Source organism: Phascolarctos cinereus, unplaced genomic scaffold (genome assembly GCF_003287225.1).
Source record: "Phascolarctos cinereus isolate Bilbo 61053 unplaced genomic scaffold, phaCin_HiC Scaffold_7;HRSCAF=346, whole genome shotgun sequence".
Taxonomy (NCBI): domain Eukaryota; kingdom Metazoa; phylum Chordata; class Mammalia; order Diprotodontia; family Phascolarctidae; genus Phascolarctos; species Phascolarctos cinereus.
In genome coordinates this window covers 93,595,950-93,615,491 of record NW_027556180.1, presented here as the reverse complement: position 1 = coordinate 93,615,491, position 19,542 = coordinate 93,595,950, and the positions used below count along the sequence as shown (strand labels likewise).

Here is a 19,542-nt window from a genome sequence, read left to right as displayed (position 1 = left end):
ATCCCCCATAATAATAATTTCTCTCATTACTTTTATTCCTGTTACATCCTCCTTAATAAATCAAAACCTCCTTGAGGACAGGGACCGCTCCATTTTTTGTCTTTGTCTCCCCAGTGTCTAGCGGCATGACTTGTAAATAGTAGATACTTAATTATTTGCTGAATCATGGAATTGTTGAAACGCTATTTTTCCTTTTCTCTTTTCACATTTTCCCACAGATCAGACTTCAGATGCAGTACTGCCACTTCTTGACTTCAATGATCATCACTAACCAGCTGTTTTATCTACACAACACTTCTAGTGAGTCTCAACCTTAGGTAGTGTTGGCAGCCATCTAAAATGTGCAATTGGAAAGAACCCAGAAAGACAGCCAAAAATATCTCCTGTTAGCCTTTTGCACTACATGGAATTCCCACTGTTAAAGTAAAGCACTGCATTCATAGAAAGTGTCTTACTTAAAGGTAAAATTAAATTAACAAGTTAATATAAAATCAGCCTATATTTGAATGGCTACTGCATGCTAGGCATAGGCACTATGGGAGATTAATTTAAAAAAAAAAAAGAATCCTTACCCTTAATGATTTAAAGTATTAATCTATAAGATATTAAATAGGGTTTCATTTATCAGAATATCTAGCTATCTCCCTCCTCTCCCCCGCCCCAGGCAAGCATAGCTCTGAGGTAGCAAGAAACCAGACAGATAAGATATTAATGGGAAAAGAAGGAGTCAGTAAAGGTCTGCTCCATAGAGGAAGGCAGTCCCAGATAAGATGCCTCTAGACACTTCAGAATGGAATAAAAGATTTCAGGATGCTGAAGTCAAACATTTTGCCCCAAAAATTTTGCCTAGGACCATGTCTGAATGACATTGAGTACCTACACTAAAAAATTATTTATACTGAATTAATCAATTACTTTAACATTCTGTATCTATGGCCTAAAAGCATGAAGGATTATTTTTAGACATCTGAGTGGAGTGTGGATAGAGTGCTGGGCCTGGAGTCAGGAGTACCTGAGTTCAAATCCTTCCTCAGACACTTAGTTTTGTAACCCTGATAAGATACTTGACCTTCTTGATCTCAGTTTCCTGTGTATAAAATGGAGATAATAATGGTACTTACCCAGGGTTATTGTGAGGATCAAATAAGGTAATATATCTAAATCACTTTGCATACTTTAAAGCATTCTATAAATGTTAGCACTCTAAAGCACTCCATAAATATTATTAAGGTCCTAAATTTGGGGGAGTTTATGCTTTCATTTTCTCAATAAGCTGTACTAATCACTTGTTCCCCTCAAAACTAGTCATCCTTTTTCTTACTCTCAATATTCCAACTGTCCTTTAAGTATGCTATCTCATTAATTGGTAAATAACTTTATGTGTGTGTGTCTAAGTTATTTTACATTTCCCTAAGATTTGTACCTTTTTAGTATAGCCATATATTTTGTTTCAATTTAAATAATGAAAGAAAAGAAAAAATCATCTTGCTTCTCCTATTCCTTTTACTCTAGTCACCCAATGTTTTAATTCCAGAGGGACTTGCCTCATGAAAAATAAGGAGTGAGATAAGATGAATTTTTTTTCTTACGTTATTTATTTTAACTTAAAAGGAAATATAATTGCACTAAGGGAATGTTCTCATTTGAGCTGGCATCTGCTTAAAGCAGCTTGCTCTCCTGCAATAAAAGCCAAAAGAAAATAAAAAATAATAACCTTCCAGACAGAAAAGAGGATGTACTCCTCAGTGGCCATTTGTCTAACACTAAACAGAACATGATATAAACCTAAGAAAATTGGGTTCTAGCCACATCATCTTGATGGAGTTTTTTTTTCCTTCTCTTTAAAGTGGACACTGATTTAGTGATGAAAACACTGTAGGGAAGGATGTTTTGCACTCATTCATTCAGTGAGTCAGTCACTTAATAAATACTTAATTGAGCACCTAGTATGTACAAGGCACCTTACTAGACACTGAAGATAAGACAAAAGTGAATCAGTTCCTACTTTCAAAGACCTTATATTTTATTGTCTTGATAATCATTTTATATTTATTTATAACACTACCACCTACCTTTGATCATAAGTATACCTTTGTCACCAGCTTCACAGTATTTTATAGCATTATATTTTTAAATCACTTTAAAATATGCTATATGTCACACTCTTACTCTTTGTATCTAATAAACTGTTGAATTCAACTACCAGCGTATTCTTCCGCTTCCGTCTTATTGATTCTATACTGATGTAGTATAGTTGCCAAAGAAGGTAGCTAGTGTGATATATACTATAAATGTACTGTCTGTGAATTTTATGCTTATCTCTAGCATTTAAGTGATCTCTTCCAGGGAACTAGACAACTATTTAGTGTCTCAGAAAAGGTACTATAATTTATTACCTGGCAATTTTGGTCCATTCACTTCATATGGATGAATGGTCAATAGAGAGCACTGATGTTTGTTGAATGTAAGATCAGACCAGTGTTATTCTCATTTCACTTGGAAGACTTCACATGATCATTTCAACTCTAACTTTGGCATTGTAGTTAATGTGTTAGCAAGGGAGTACTATATGGTCTCTAATGTATTCCCCACGGTAAAACATGCAAATTCATTGCTATTTTCTTGATTACCCAAAGGAAATTAAGAGACCAACTCAGTTATTTATGATGTAATTTAGATTTGTCCTAATCTGTGGCAAAAGTTGTAGCCTGCACTGACTTGGTGTTTCTAATACAGTATTATCAAAGGGAAACATAACCTTTCCCCTCAAGAAGATGAAATCTTTTTAAAAGATAAAGAAACTATTTAAATGTTGACATGTAATAAATCATTTCCCCCCAAATATCCTAGGCCCAGTCTTGTTCTTTCTCTACATTCTTTCTTTTCATGATTTCATCTCATACAAACACACACACACACACACACACACACACACATACATTCAAGTATCATCTCTATGCAAATTACTCCTAAATAGTATATACCCCACCTTGATCTGTCTCCTGAGCTCCAGTTCCCTATCTCCAATTGCCTGATTCACAATACCTGACACATAGTAGTTATTTAGTCAATGATTGCTAATTGATTAATTATTAGAAAACTCCACCCATAAGATGTCCCATAAGAATTTCAAACTCAACGTGTCCAAAACTAAAATCATAGTCTTTCCTCCAAAACCCTCACTCCTTCTTAACTTTGTTATTTCTACACAAGCATCCTTCCAGTCACTCAGGGTCCCAAACTCAGAGTCATACTTCACTCTTCACTCTTACTCATTCTTCCCCCTCCCCTAGCCAGTCACCAAGTCTTGTCACTTCTATTTTCTCAACCTGTCTCAAATTCATCCTTTCCTCTCTAATTATGCCACAACCACACTAGTTCAGATTCTCATCACTTTTCTCACCAGGACGATTACGATACCACTAATCGGCCTATTTATAACCATCCTCTCTCTTCTTCAATCCATTCACCATGCAGTCATAAAATTGTTATTATTAAATGACTGATGTTTTCAATATCAAGATACATATATATATATTACTAACATATGTCAACACACATACACACATACGCACACTACATCACAAGCTTTTAAAGCCCTTCCCAGTATGCCTCTAGCCTTCCTTTGTAATCTGATTACACATGACTTCCCCTCATAAATTCTATGCTCCAGCTAAACTGGCCTATTTCATATTTCTCACACAGAACATTCCATGTTCCACCTTTGCAGATGTAGAGCTTTGCAGACCTTACAACTCTATAGAAATGCTAGCTATTATTATTGCATGGGCTGCCTGTCACCTATTCATGGAATATTCACTCTCTGAACTTTCACCTTTTAGAACCTCTTGCCCTATAGAAAGTTCAGTTCAAGGGCCACCTCATGCAAAAGGTCCTTGCTGATTCTCACAGTCTAATAACACCCTCTCAATGAAATCATTTTGTATTTACTTTTACTTTTCTTATGTGGGGGAGGGAGTTTGAAGGCAGAAGGAAGAGAAAGAGAGAGAGAAGAGACAGAGAGAAATAAAAAACAGAAAAAAAGATCACTGAAGCAGGTTTTTTTCAAATAAACAGAAGAGAACAGAAGGAAGACCAAAAAGAGTAACACAATAGACAAGTAGGACAACTTCGAAAATTACATTTGACTTTATTGGATATTTTTAAAAGAATATCAAGCTATATATAAAAGAGATTTTCCATTTCATGGACAGTCATCTTTTTCTGTTCTGTTATGCAAGTAGAAATGCTCATTTGGTGGGGGGGAGGTAAAAATAAAAGAGGTCAAATGGGTACATGATTTACATGTAAAGAATAACATCATAAGCAAATTAGGGGAGCATGGAATATTTCACCTGTCATATTTATGGATAATAGAAGAATTTATGACCACACAAGAGTTAGAGAGCATGACAGGATCTTAAATGGATTATTTTTATTACATGAAATTAAAACAAGTTTTGCACAAATAGAATGAATGCAGCCAAGATTGGAAAGAAAGCAGGAAACTGGGCAGAAATTTTAAAGCAAGTTTCTCTGATAAAGGCCCCATTTTTCAAACGTATAGAGAACTGAGTCAAATTTATAAGAATACAAGTCACTCCTCAATTGACTAGTGGTCAAATGATATGAATAGGCAGTTTTCAGAAGAAACCAAAGCTATCTATGGTCATATAAAATGCCCTAAATCTCTATTGATAAGAGAAATGTGAATTAGAACAACTGTGAGGTACTACCTCACACCTATCAAATTGGATAATATGACAGAAAAGTAAAATCCCAAATGTTGGAGAGGATGCAGGAAAATAGGGACACTACTGTGCTATTGGTGGATTTGTGAACTGATCTAACTATTTTGGAGAGCAATTTGGAACTATGCCAAAAGGGCTATAAAACTGTGCATACCCTTGACCCAGCAATACAACTATTAGGTCTGTAGCCCAAAAAAATCAAAGAAATAGAAAAAAAGATCTTATATATACAAAAATATTTTAGTGGCCCTATTTATTGTGGTAAAGAATTAGAAACTGAGGGGATGTCCATCAATTGGAGAATGACTTGGAAAACAAGTTGTGGTATACGATTATGATGGAATACTAACGTGCTATAAAAATGACAAACAAGATGCTTTCAGAAAAACCTGAGAAGACTTACATGAACTGATGCAAAGTGAAATGAGTAGAACAAGGAGACCATTGTGCATGGTAATACCAATATTGTACGATGATCAACTGTGAATGACTTGGCTATTCTCAGCAATATAATGATCCAAGACAATTCCAAAGGACTTATGAATGAAAAATGCTATCCATCTCCAGAGAAAGAACTGATGGAGTCTGAATGTAGATTAAAGCATACTTTTATTTTTACTACCATTATTATTCTTGGGGTTTTTTTTTTGGTCTGTGTTTTCTTTTACAACATGGCTAATATGTAAATGTCTTGTATGACTGAATATGTATAACCTATATCAAGTTGCTTGCCTTCTCAAAGAGGTGGAGGACAGAGAGGAGAGAATTTGGAACTCAAAATTTAAAAAAAAAATAAGAATGTTAAAATAATTTTACATATAATTGAGAAAAAATAAAAATTAAATGTAATCATGAATAAAAACAAGAATCAAAAAGCACAATTCTCTAGGAATTTACACTGTGTAACTAGAAGACAAGCAAACACAAACTATAAATCAATCAGGTTTTAATGCAGAAAAGTATGAGGTACAGTACAAACAGTATGCATAAATACTGAAGGAACGTAGACATGTAGGAGTAATGAAAAAGGATTCTTGAATGTGTCCAGCACTGGGCTTTTAAAGAATATAGTTATCATGTTTGGAGAGGATAAGGGAATTATTCACATCAACATCATCATCATCATCATCATCATCATCATAGCTAGCATTTATATAATACTTTAAGATTTTCAAGGCACTTTACATACGTTATCTCATGTGATTTTCACAACCACCCCATGAAATAGGTTTTATTATTATACCTACTTTAAAGATAAGGAAACTGAGGCTGATGGAGGTTAAGTGACTTGCCCCAGGTCACACAGCTAAAAAAGTGTCTGAAGAAGGATTTGAACTCAAGTCTTTCTCTACCTCTTCAGCCAAATAACTATTGACCTCAGCCTCTCTCTGAGCAGCATAAATCTTTTGGTTTGGAAGGCTGATAATTTGTATAATAAGAGAGAAAAATGTAAGGGTTAACTGAGATTATAGCCTCTGATCCAGGGCTTAACTATTTTTTAGTACTTTGTGTAAAATTCAAAATTGAATTTGCCAACAGACACAGAAAATGAAATTCTCTTGGGTAAGCTGAAAGAGCCTACATTTTGCTACAGGAAATATAGAACATTAATGGAAGTTGCCCCATATCTGTCTTTTTTAATCAAAATCTCAACAGGACCCTGAACAGCAGTAAGCCTTGAAGGCAATACCACCAAGGGAGAAAGAAAAAGCATCCTTTTGTTCCAACCCTGTCATTTTTGTTAAGAATGTGTATGATGAATGACTGAGGTTCAACAACAATGCAGACGGTAAAAGAGAGAGACAGATCATTGGGTGGAATTTTGTATGTATCCTGCTAATGGATCCAACAATCCAATCAAGTAATTTAGTAAGATCAGATGTCCCTGGGGTTCCTGATCCCTGAACCTAAAAGGGCCAATGTCATTCTTCTCCAGAAATATAACAAAATCCAAATTTATTTTATTTGATGGGGTACCAGGGTGTGAAAATGGCATAGTGCTCTGAAATCAGGGATGATCATGTAGAGCCCATAGCATGTCATTGCCCTTATGGGTACTCGATAAATCTCTGTCAATGACAAGAGGTCATCTCTGTCTTTGCCAAAGCAGTGCTATGATGGGATGGAAGGTATTTTTCTCTTAAAGGGCTACTGTAAATTTGTCAGTGTTTGTCTCTTGGATCAGTGTATTTATTATTCCTGGTTTCTGCTTTCTCAGTTTATACTGCTCCATCTGTTTACCAAGCTTGCCATTGACTTCAAACATAGTTAAGAGGCTAAGTAATCAAACTGTTTAAAGTCTGTAAAGATCACTGTGATGATATTTACATTTAAATTTCACTTCTTATATGAGGGCTTTACAAAATATTACTGTGTTCAGGTGAACTGAATTATGAATGCTAATCCACTTGCAAAATGTGTCATAAAAATAGTTAATACTATTCACCCAGAACAGATGGCGACACATATCACCAAATGCAAAAAGTAAGGGAGTGGAATAAATTCATGAACATAAAGGAGAGTAAGAGGGAACTTGGTGCCTTTGCTGCCTCCCTTATCACTCTCTTCTAAATCCTCTCCAGTTTGACTTGAAACATATCACTCAACTGAAATTGCTTTCTATTAAGTTACGAGTGATCTCTTTTTAGTAGTCACCCTTCTTGACCTTTCTGTAGCATTTAACTACTCTGATAGCATCTTCTACTCCTGGATATGCACTCCTCTGAGTTTTTGTGACACTGCTGTCCCTTGGTTCTTCCCCACCACACCTCCCACCACCTGTCTTACTGCTCTTTAGTCTCCTTTGTTAGATCATAATGTCACAACCATGTGGTTATATTTCCAGGGTTCTGTCCTTGGTCCTCCTCTTTTTTCTATCTACACTATCTCACTTATTGATCTCATCAGCTCCCATGGGTTCCACTGTCACTTCTATTCAGATTACTTCTAAATTTACATATGCAATCATAGTCTTTCTCCTGAGCTTCAGACCCAAATCTCTAAATGATGGTTGAACATTTTGAAATAAATACCTCTTTGGCAAAGCAAAGTCAACATGGCTAAAGCAGGATTCATCATATTTTCCCCAAAATCCATCCCATTTCTGAATTTTTCCACTATATCCTTTGTAACGGATGTAGTAGACGGAGAAAGAAAATGTACTCGATTCCTCCTCTAGTCCCAACTCTTGGAATGTGGGCATTATTGGCCAATTCCAGGCATTCTTTTTCTCCTTTTATTGGGCACTTCTTATCTTGTTACTTCCTTCAACTACAAGAAAGAATCATGACCTGATAATCCAGACTGCTCCCAGGCAGCAAAGAGACTGCTTTCATCTAAGGACAAAAATAAAAATGGACCTGACTTTGTTTTCTTTAGGATATTTACCAAATAATGATAATAAATTAATTTCAATATGATCAGCTTTGGTCTTAGAGCTCTCAGTCAGAATGGAAGCATGGCATTTTAGACAGAAGGTTTGAACCTCTGTCTTTTTTATCTCTCCACAAATGTAACATGCCAGTCACTGCCCATTTTCTTTCTGCCTTCTTCACAGATAATGAAGCCTTGAGGAAGTTGACTGACTTTGGGACTAATTAAAACAGCAAGTAAGTGACTTTTGGAAACAGAAAACTCTAGATTAGACATTGGTTTTCTTAGACATAAAAGGAGAGAAGAAAGAAGAGCCACTGAACAATTTGCATGATGTCAGAGAAAAATTCACCATTGATCAGCCATGCCTCATGCTCTAGCTTCAGCTACCCTAAATGCCTCAGTAGACAAAAGTATCAGCCACTATGGTGGAACTCTATCATACTCAGCACTAGCCATGACAAGGTGCCCTTTTTCATTCTATCCTTCCATCATCCATCTCTTCTCAACCTTGTTATGCCCCTGTGCAAAAGTCTGCCATGGCTACAAAAGCAACAGTGGCCAGAATGACCTGTCTCTTCTGCTTTTTAAAGATCTTTTTTCTCCATTTTTATTAAATCATGCACTCGGTATCTCCTCCCAATCTAATATCCAATTGCATATCTTTTCATGATGGGATTTCAGTCTCTCCTATCATGGGAATAAGCAATGCTATCTGGGACTACATTTCCTAGAAATTCACACGGTTAGATGTAGAGAACCTTCTCTCTTTGACCACAGAGAAAGCAGTTTTCACAAAGTCTCACTATTAATGCCTGGAATATCACTATCCTTTCAGTCACCCAGGTTTGAAAGCTTAGTGTTAGCCTTGATTCCCCATTCTCATTTATCAAATACATTCAATCAGTTGTCACATGTTGTCATTTCTATTTCTCAGATCTCTCTACTCACACAACCACTGTCTTAGCTCAAGCGCTCATCACTTCTCTCAAGGACTATTGAAAAAGCCTCCTTTTTGTTGTCCCTGCCTCAAGTCTCTCCCCACTCCAATCCATCCTCCATTGTCCATCCATCAGCAACCAAAGTGATTTTCCTAAAGTATTGATTTGATTATATTTATTCAACTTATTCAGCAAACTCAGGAACAGTCTGTTACCTCTAGCATCACATACAAAATTCTCTTTTCAGCATTTTAAACCCTTTACAATTTGACCTTTTTCTACATTTCCAATCTTCTTACATATAACTCCCACTCACACATTTGACCGTGTAACCATACTGGCCAACTTGCTCTTTCTCATACTCTTTCTGTATCTCCCATCCCCTTGCCTTTGTAAAGACTGTATCCAATCCCTGGAATATCCTCCCTTCTCAGGTCCATATTGGAATCCACGATTTCCTTCAGAACTCTGATACCGTTCTGGAACCTTATGAATGAGACCTTTCCTGATTCCATATAACATTTCAAACTCCCTTTCAAAAACTACATAGCACATGTGCCATGAAAACATTCTCTGTGCACACACCCACACACATTTTTTTCTGTTAGAATGTAAGCTTTGTGAGGTCAGGGACTATTTCAATTTTATTTTTATATCTCCCCCAGGCATAGTTCAGTGCCTACTACACAATGGTTGCTTAATAAATGTGTGCTGATGGATGGATGGAAACACAGATGGAAGAATTCTTTAAACAAGAAAAGGAGAGAAAGAAACCACAATGAAAGAGAAAAAGCAGTGCCTTTTTAAAAATACGCATGCTTTTCTTAGGTTAATAAAATCACTTTTGAAATTTATGGCAGCCACTAGAAATAGGTCAAGGTGGAAAATTTGTCGGTGCAAAAGGGTTCAATACCTTTAAAAAATGTTTGATAAAACCTATTCAACAATGCTGATATGGCCTGAACTTAAGGAAATTATATGAACGGACAACAGAAATCCACTTTGACCTACTTTGTTTCATTGGTTAAATCATGACCTCTGAAATGTAATTACTATAGTGTAAGAAATCCAATGAAAATTTGATATGATACAGTTGTCCTACTGAGTGAGTGTTCGTCTCACCCTTCAATTCCAGCATCACTGCACACCCATTGCAATGATAAACCAGTGATAAACAGGAATGGACAAATTGAGATAAAAGGGGTGAAAGGTTGAAAGAGTGTGATAGGATGGGATGCAGTCTGAGGCTTTTCAATATATAAATATTTCCTGTTACAGAGACATGAAATAAAATTATATAATACAATGGTGCCTTGCCATCTTCAAAGAATGACCCAATGCCTCACTAGTAGTCAGTCACAGAAATCAATATGTGACATTTATTCAATGAAATACAAATTGAAATTAGTTAGTTTCACTTTTTATTCAGCAAATTCAAACCAGCAATCAATCCCCGTGCATGTATAGACTAGGGAAGTGGGCTTAAAATTGATTGGTGTATTCCTCTGCTAATTACAGTATACAAGCAAATGAATAATCAATTGTTAACTCTACTCCTTCTGTACTCATTTTAATGAACAAAGCAGTTCTGTCAAAGATCAACATTATTTGTTCCAGGCAGAACCTACTAAGAACATTACCTAAGTGGTAATGTCAGTGATTTACTGATAATTAAAAATACTCTCTTATTTGATGAACAAATATAAAGCTTCCCTTGATTTTCTTAAGCAATATTTTGTGGAATGGTTTTCAATTGCTTCAAAAGCCTGCTTAGCAAGGATAAACAGCCTGGGTACTTCTCACTGAGACTGTAGTTAGAAAAAAAGCAAAACTTGGGTTTTATCAAACACAAATTCCTAGGGACTACAAAGCTATGGTATAGCAGCATTGGAATTAGAGGTATGCCTAATATACATAAAAATAGGGTTGCAAAATTAGTAAAAAGTTTTCTATTTTTTGCTTTACTAAAGATTCTACCAATCAATTCCAATAGACAACAAGCTTATTCAGTGCATCTTAAATGTAATTAGATTTACAAAAAAAAAATAGAACCCATATGAGCAGTCAGGAGAGCAAAAGTACGCAAGGCGTGTTTGGGCCACAGTGAATGATGGAAGAAGAGGGCTCAATCAGTGAGCACACAATGATTTAGGAAAATATTCTGCAAATCAAGGTACATCTGCATTGAATTCTGGTTTCTGTAGTATCTGTCACTCCACAGTAGTAAATTAGGCATTTTGAAAGGCATGACTCTTTCAAGACATTCTTTTTGCCATTTATTGTACCTTAGCAGCTAGGTGGCGCAGTGGATAGATAAGGCCTGGAGTCAGGAAGATTCATCTTCCTGAGTTTAAATCTGGCCTCAGATGTTAATTAGCTATGTGACCCTGGGCAAATTACTTAACCCTGTTTGCCTCAGTTTCCTTATCTGTAAAATGAGCTAGAGAAGGAGATACCACACCACTCCAGTAACTTTGCCAAGAAAACCCCAAATTGTGGTCACAAAAAGTCAGACAAGACTGAACAACAAGAAGAGAATAATTACTGAAGTATTAAAAAGGACATATAAGCCATTGGACAGACTTAAATGAATTTACCAATTTACCACCAAGGACTGACTTTGATGAATACAGGAACATTTCTTGATAAGCTATAGGAATAAAGATGAGTAGATATTTTTTTTTGGTAATTTAAATTGAAATTACAATTACTTCGATTTTGGATTTAAAGTGGTAGAGGTTAAGATTGACAACCTATTGGAAGCTTTTCAGGCCTAAGGACAATATTAGATTATTGGGTATCTTCTTTTAACTTTAAGAAGCTATATTGCTTGAGAAGTAAATCTCTGAGGAATTATACCATACAACTTCTATATAGAAATTACACATAGCTGTGTAACATGCAATATACAAAACCATGTGGATATCACTGGGGATGGCTGAATTAATTGTTGCTAACTAGAAGAAGAAGAGAAAGCTATGGGCAGAGGACGATCTCTGTCTTAATATTCAAACCAGTCAATGTTGCCAAGCATTAAAATGTGCCTACAAGTTTAAACCACAGAAGTGGCTCTGGGTCCTCTCAAGCTACCTTGAAGGGGAGAACCAAGTAGTTCCTGAGAACTCTTCCCAGTTTTACATTATTTTGAAGCTGAGTTAGCTTAATAATTGAATCACATACACCTTGAAGTACAAATAAACATTGAGAACTACTCTTTTCATTTACATCTATAAATTGTGTCAATATATAAAATACATCTTGCAATTTTTACATCTGTAACAACAAATACTATTTATTCTAATGTTACTCTCAATAAGAATCTTTGGTAAAATAGTTGGGTCCTATAATGTATCCCCAGCATTGATGTTTTCATAGCTTAAAGAAACCTTCAGAAAAATCAAAGGTTTATTCTACCACTTGTCTTAAAGAAACTATCACAAACACAGAAATATATGTATTTCCATGGTTTTTCCCCCTACATTCTTTGGCATTTCAGAATGATGTGCTTATTTCAGAGGTGTGCAAAGTTAAAGTGTTCTCTGGGGGATGATTTAATCCATTATACTGTCTTAACGGAGTAGAAGGTGGCATCATTGTCCCACTGTTCGGGGTTCTTTCATACACATTTGGCAGACTTTCACTCTGGGGGGCACTACCTTGATAATAATACTCTTTTAGCTTAGAGTCTTCTGTATGAAAATTAGTATTTCTCAGCTGAGAAAGATGCTGATGGATGACACCTGAAGAAAATGCAATCCTATAGGCCTTGTCATAGTGTGATGAAAGATTCTTGCTTGCTTGGGACTCCCACATTAAAAATGATCTTTCAGGATCCTTAAAAGTTCTTCTTGCCATACTTCCCAGAACACCTTAAAAATTAAAAAAAGGAAGAATTGGGTTGTTTTTAAGCATTTATGGGGGAAAAACATACTAGAACTGAATGTTATATAGTAGTATGTTAGAAATATAATCAACCCTTGGTTATTAAGGGACCAGTTTTCCAGCCCTTTGTTTACTCCTTTTTTTACTCCTTTTTTTCCCTCTTCTGGCCTCTGTATACCCTCTTATTGCTAAAGAAATAAATGAAAGTAAAAGTCAAATTAATCATTTCTTCTATTTGTTAACATAGCTGATAAAGATAGCACGTAATGAAAAGGCTGAAACCATTAGCTGAAGTAAGGTTTGGAGTTTGTACTCAGATTTTATTTATCCATGCTTCCTTTCCATGTCTCATTACTATGTATCAGGACTTTGATATAAAAAATAAATACATTGCCTATAGCAGCTTTCCATATCTCTATCTGTTCGAAGTCTAGCCTGATTATGACCTGTTTTTACACTAATTTGTCCTTTTTTCAGTCATCCTGCTAAAGCAATTTTATAGATGAATGTGATATATGACGCAGTAACATAAATAAAGAATTCAAACAGTCTTATTTAAAGTTCAGTATAGGATACTCATAAGGAATGTGAAATGGGTCCACAATCATTAGACAGAGTCCCATGGTATTAGGAGACTTTAACAAAGTTAAAATTTAGAAAACATTTCAAAAATGAAAATAAATGTTGGTATATGCTATAGGACTGACTTAGGGAGCACAGGGACTCATAGATAGAATTGTTAGTGATGAAGGGAAGATGATAAGTAATTGATTCAAGAAAGCTTGATCCACTAGAGGAAAGAGGGAAGTTAGAATGATCATAAATACAAATGATTAGCTTGAACTTTAAGTGAAGATTGAGTGAGGTGAGATAGTGGTGAGGGATGATGACTGAGAGCGATAAAAAGATTGCTCTGTTGGTGAAAGGTAAACTGGGAGAGAGAAGTATTATTGAGGAGATAGCTGCAGTGAACATATTTTAGACAATTAGCATGATGGTTGTAAAGATGAAGAAATTCTAAGTGTAAGCATTTATTATCCAGTTCAAATGGTTTCTAATTAATAAAGTATAATTAGTACAGTAAACTCAATCAGAAAGTAATGTTTGGAGCATGAGTGTTGATATTTAGAGGCAGGTAGGTGGCACAACGGATAGGGCATTGGATCTAGAGTCATGAAAACCTGAGTTCAAATCTAGCCTCAGATACTTACTAGCTATTTGACCCTAGGCAAGTCATGTGACCTCTCTCTGACTCACTTTTCTCATCTGTGAAAAAAGAATAATAATAGCACCTCCCAGAATTGTTGTGAAGATTAAATGATATAATGTTTATATAGCACTTGGCAAACTTTAAAGTGCCAAACTAATTCTAGCTATTATTATTACATGAACCTTTTGTATCCAATCATAAGATATATGCTGATTATGTTAATGCTATAGTTGAGTGTTAAAAAGTAGTAGGTACAACCTTTGTGTCTCAGTCTTATTCCTTCAGGAAAAAAAATGAATATGGAAGTTGGGGCATTCAGATATTACTGTCTATATGCTATACATCTCAGGGCATCCTGCACATCACTGAAGCCAATCAAAAGTGGAGACAAATTTCAACATGTAGGGATAAACAATGAAACCCACAGCATAACTTGCTGAAGAGCCAGGAATCACCTGTTCTAGGGGGAGATATGTAGCTCTCTATAAATAATCTCTGTGGGATTGGAGAGAGACAATCGCTAACATCAAGGCTGACCAGGGAACTTCACTCCCAAGAAATAATTACTCTACCTGCCCACAAGGAAGGCCTATACTCTGGAAAGAGAGTAATAGTTTGAGAACACAGCTTCTAGTCCACCCCCAGACTATTGCTAGTCTGTGTCTAAGGTTCAATGATGTGAATAATAACATTATAATCATTTTCAATGAAATAATGTCAATCAAGGCACAGATTCAATCCCTAATTGTTTCCAAGAAAATATACTCTTTAAGACTTATGATTCATTATTTTAATTCCATTCAACTGTTTGCTATGTACTTAATCTACAAACTTTTGATTCACTGGAACTGAAGAGAATATTATCCAGGATAGGGACCTGGCTTAGGAACAATAACAATAAAGGATGGGGATAACATGTACCTCTCCCAGGGACTGGTTCTTGAAATAGTCTTATGTCATATTTTTATAAACACATTCTTAATGAAAGTCAGCTTCTCAGATAACACTAAAATCTTCCAAGCAGTAAAACAATCTAATGCAGCTGCTTAAGAAGCCAGCATAATCTCAGACTGCATTAATGGAAGTATATAATACCTGGAGAACAAGAAGTAGTAGCGCCTTTATATTGTGCTGCTGAAAACAACATTTGGAGTTTTGTCCATGCTGAAAGTAGTGTTCCAATCTAACTGAAATCTTAGAAATTCCTTTCTAAGAATCTCACATGCCTGATATACTTGACATTTTGTCAGCATTATAAGGTAACACAGTATCAATTATCATGAGTTTCAGAGTTTCTCCTTTTTGAGCCAGCAGGAGTCAGCAAGAGCCTTGCTTCCATGTCACATTTGTGATCACTTGCTAAATTTTGCTCTTTTAGTCAGCACAAATATATGAAGAGGATATCAGAGAGAGTCAGAGCTCTCCATAGTTAGAAGGTATACACTTACCAGCTTGCTTTTCAGTTATCTGAAAAGATATTTTCTTGACCCCTTCTCCACTAATATCAGAATCACTGTCATTACATTCACTGTCTCCTTTCCCACTGTCCTTCACACTGGATTCATCTGGTCTTGAATGGGTACTGGAAGTCAAAAAGAAGGAATTACTTTGGTTACGCATAAAAATGTTCAACATAAAAAATGTCAAGCATATTGCTGAGACATAACAATAAATATTCTGAAATTACCCTAAACTTGAAGCAGATTTATCCTCTTGCCACAGAGATGTGGAATGAAAAGGAGCTGAGATTGAACCCTATTAAAGAGAGGTGAGGTGAAAGTAGCAGTTAATAATTTTTCATCAAAACCCACAAGGCAGACACACCAATCAGTCATGTGAAACTCTTCCCAAAGATATCATTTAAACCCTTCATTGTGGCTGTGTTAAAACTGAACTACAGAGACAATGCACACAGCACATAAACATATTTGTGCCTGCAACATAAAAATCATCAAATCTGTAAGTCTGATGGGAAGTGAATCTTCTTTGCTAATTGAAATACACACCACCTCTGCCCCTGGAAGAATTAGCAAATTGAAATGAGCTTCAGAAACTCAAGCTCCAGCAGGCGCTGGGTCAGAATTCTTGTGGTAAGGGTTCCTAGAATTTCTAAGGCTGGGGAGGGGGGTACCTGGGACTTGGGAGTCTTATTCCTCTCTGGAGATGAGGGAGAAAGGGAAACCCCACAGTCCCTCGAACGAAGTGTGCTGAAAGTCTCCTCTTCCTCCTCCTCTTTCTCGACTTCATCTGTGACAGAAAGATGGTAAGACTCTTCGAGGCTCTCAAAGTCATTACTATCCGACCCTCCAGGAGACCCCTGGCTGCCAAATGTCTGGCTGTCTGAGCTGGCCAGTCCTGATCTCGTGCTGCCCTTGAAAAACGCCTTCCTCCCGACCAGGCCCCTACCCCGGCACGAGGAGGCCACGGTGACGATGGCCACGAGCAGCAGCCCGCATCCACCGGCCAGCGCCCCAATGCAGATAGTGGAGAGGTCAGGACTCCACTCGAAACCCCTCTGCAGCCGCCCCTGCTGCGCCCCAGTCAGCTCCTCTCTTGAAGGCGGTGGCAGGGGTGGAGGTGGCACCAACACCACATTTCCGCCAGGGGGAGAGGCAGGCGCGGGGACCAAGGACAGGGTGGCGGTGCAGGAGAGGGACGGCCGCCCGCCGTCCCGCACTGTGACCACCAAGGTGAGAAGGTCGGTGGGCCAAGGCGACAGCCGCTGCTGCAGCGACAGCTCGCCCGTGTGCGGGTGCAGCGCCAGCGCCCCGGGGCCGCCGTCACTGTGGGTGAGGATGTAAGTCAGCTCGGCATTGGGACCCTCGTCTTCGTCATGGGCCCACACCTGGGTGACCAGGAAGCCCGGGGGCGCCCCGTGGGGCAGCGGCACGCGAGCTGAGCCATTGGAAAGCAGTGGGGAAGTCACTTCGGGCGCGTGGTCGTTCTGGTCCTCCACCACCAGCCGCACCACGGTCCGGCCCCACTGGGGCGGAGAGCCACCGTCGTGCGCCTCCAGCCCCACCTCCAGTCCGGCCAGCTCCTCGCGGTCAAAGCTCCTCCGAGCCCTTAGTACCCCAGTGCGCGGGTCCACAGAAACGTAGGTGGATACCAGGCCCACGCCCCAACCCACTTCGGCCTCTAACAGCCGATAGGTCACCCTGCCGTTACGGCCCAAGTCTGGGTCTCGAGCAACCACTGTGGTAAGGTAGGCTCCCGGAGGGTTGTTCTCCGTCACTGACACTTCGTAGACGGGACGCGCAAAGAGCGGAGCGTTGTCGTTCTCGTCTCCCACGCGCACGGTGTAGGGCTTCACAGTGCGCAGCGGAGGGGATCCGCGGTCCTCAGCCACCACGGTCAGGTTGTACTCTGAGATGCGCTCGCGATCCAGGGGAGCCGCTGTCACCACTAGGTAGCTGCCCGCGTAGGCCGGCTGCAGTCGAAAGTGCTGGTGTCCATAGAGGGCGCAACGCACCTGTCCATTGGAGCCGGAATCCCTGTCCGAGGTGCTGACCAGGGCCACGAGGCTCCCTTGAGCCACCCCCTCCCGGATGAGAGAAGACACCCCAGGCTGCGGGCCTCCCGGCCCTGAAGAGGCGAAGAAGCTGGAGTGGTCGGAGGCGGTGGTGGTGGCCACTGCCAGTGGAGTGATGATTATATCCGGCGCGTTGTCATTGACGTCGAGGATGCGCACGATGACCTTGCAAGTGGACACACGCGGCCCTGGGCCTTGGTCCTGAGCCCTCACGTCCAGCTCGTAGGTGTCCTTCTGTTCATAATCCACGGGCCCAGCCAGAGTCAGGCGGCCTGACAGCGGGTCCAAGCGGAAAAGGAGCTGCGCCTCAGGGGAGGTTCGGCCACCGAAGGAGAACATTACATCACCGTTGGGGCCCTCGTCTGGGTCGGTGGCGTCCAGATCGAGTAGCAGGGAGCCCTCGGGAGTGTCCTCCTCCAGCTCCACCTCGGTGACAGCGCCCTGTGGGAAGGCTGGGCTGTGGTCATTGGCATCCAGAACCCGAACGTTGAGGGTGGCTGTGGTGGAGCGCGGGGGGCTTCCACCGTCCTGGGCCACCACCTCTAGGCTGTAAGCAGCCTGACTCTCACGGTCCAGCTCCTGCAAAAGCACCAGGTCAGCGCATTTGGTGCCATCAGCTCGAGTCTGCAGCTCCACGCGAAAGGAGCTGTGTGGCTCAACCAGACGCAGGCTCTGGAGGGCGTTGTAACCCACGTCCTCGTCCACGGCCACTGCCAAGGAGATGTGGGTGCCCACAGCCACGCTCTCGGACACCTCCACAAAGATCTCGGAGGCTGGAAAGCGTGGGGAGTGGTCATTGATGTCTCTCACCTCCACTTCGACATGTATTAACTGGGAGAAACTGACCACGTCGAAAGCCAGAGTGCATTGCAGGGACTGCTGGCATAGCCGCTCTCGGTCGATACCGCTCTCCCCGACGGTAAGCTGTCCGTCAGCCTCATTCACCCGGATCAGAGAGCTGTTGAACTGCTTCATCAGGCGGAAATTTCTAGGAATCTTACTGGCTGAATCAAGCATAGTGTGTTCAGAGAGGACACCGATGACTGTCCCTGGGGTCTCTTCCTCGTAGACGTGGTAATTTACTGTCTCTGTGCGGAACCTTGCAATCAGGAGCCATAGCAGCCACACACAGCTTAGTCTACTCCTGCATAGAGTGACAGTGGGAAACCTAAGTTTCCTGTGGGACATGTTCGTTTAAAGAGAGAGAGAGAGAGAGAGAGAGAGAGAGAGAGAGAGAGAGAGAGAGAGAGAGAGAGAGAGAGAGAGAGAGAGAGAGAGGGAGAGAGGGAGAGAGAGAGAGAGAGAGAGAGAGAGAGAGAAAGAGAGAGAGAGAAGGGAGGGAGGGAGGGAGGGAGGGAGGGAGGAAGGAAGGAAGGAAGGAAGGAAGGAAGGAAGGAAGGAAGGAAGGAAGGAAGGAAGGAAGGAAGGAAGGAAGGAAGGAAGGAAGGAAGGAAGGAAGGAAGGAAGGAAGGAAGGAAGGAAGGAAGGAAGGAAGGAAGGAAGGAAGGAAGGGCAAGCTGCAGAATCTTTACAGCTGCAGACTTTACTCCCTCAGAAACATTCCTAAGAGCTAAGGCTGGAGATACTTGCCCTTCCTTAAATACATGCCTTCAGCAAACCCCCTCAGCTGTATAATCAGTTTTCTCAGCCCCAGGCAAGTGTGTCTTTTCTGAGCCTTGCCCCAGAGGTTACATAGTTTAGAACATGTAAATGAGTATCTTTTCTGACCAATCCTCCTTTTCAGGGTCACATTATCCCCCTAAAGAGACTCACAAAACAGAGCCTAAACAATGCCTCCTGCAGATCACCATGTGTTATTGTAAATCCTAGAAAAGTTTGTGCTTTAAGAGAGCT

General features: G+C 39.7%; 1 pseudogene; it reads right to left on the bottom strand.

Annotated features, from left to right (window-relative positions):
• Positions 1 to 16,182: 16,182 nt before the first annotated feature.
• Positions 16,183 to 18,987, bottom strand: LOC110201412 (protocadherin-8 pseudogene; annotated as a pseudogene).
• Positions 18,988 to 19,542: the final 555 nt, after the last annotated feature.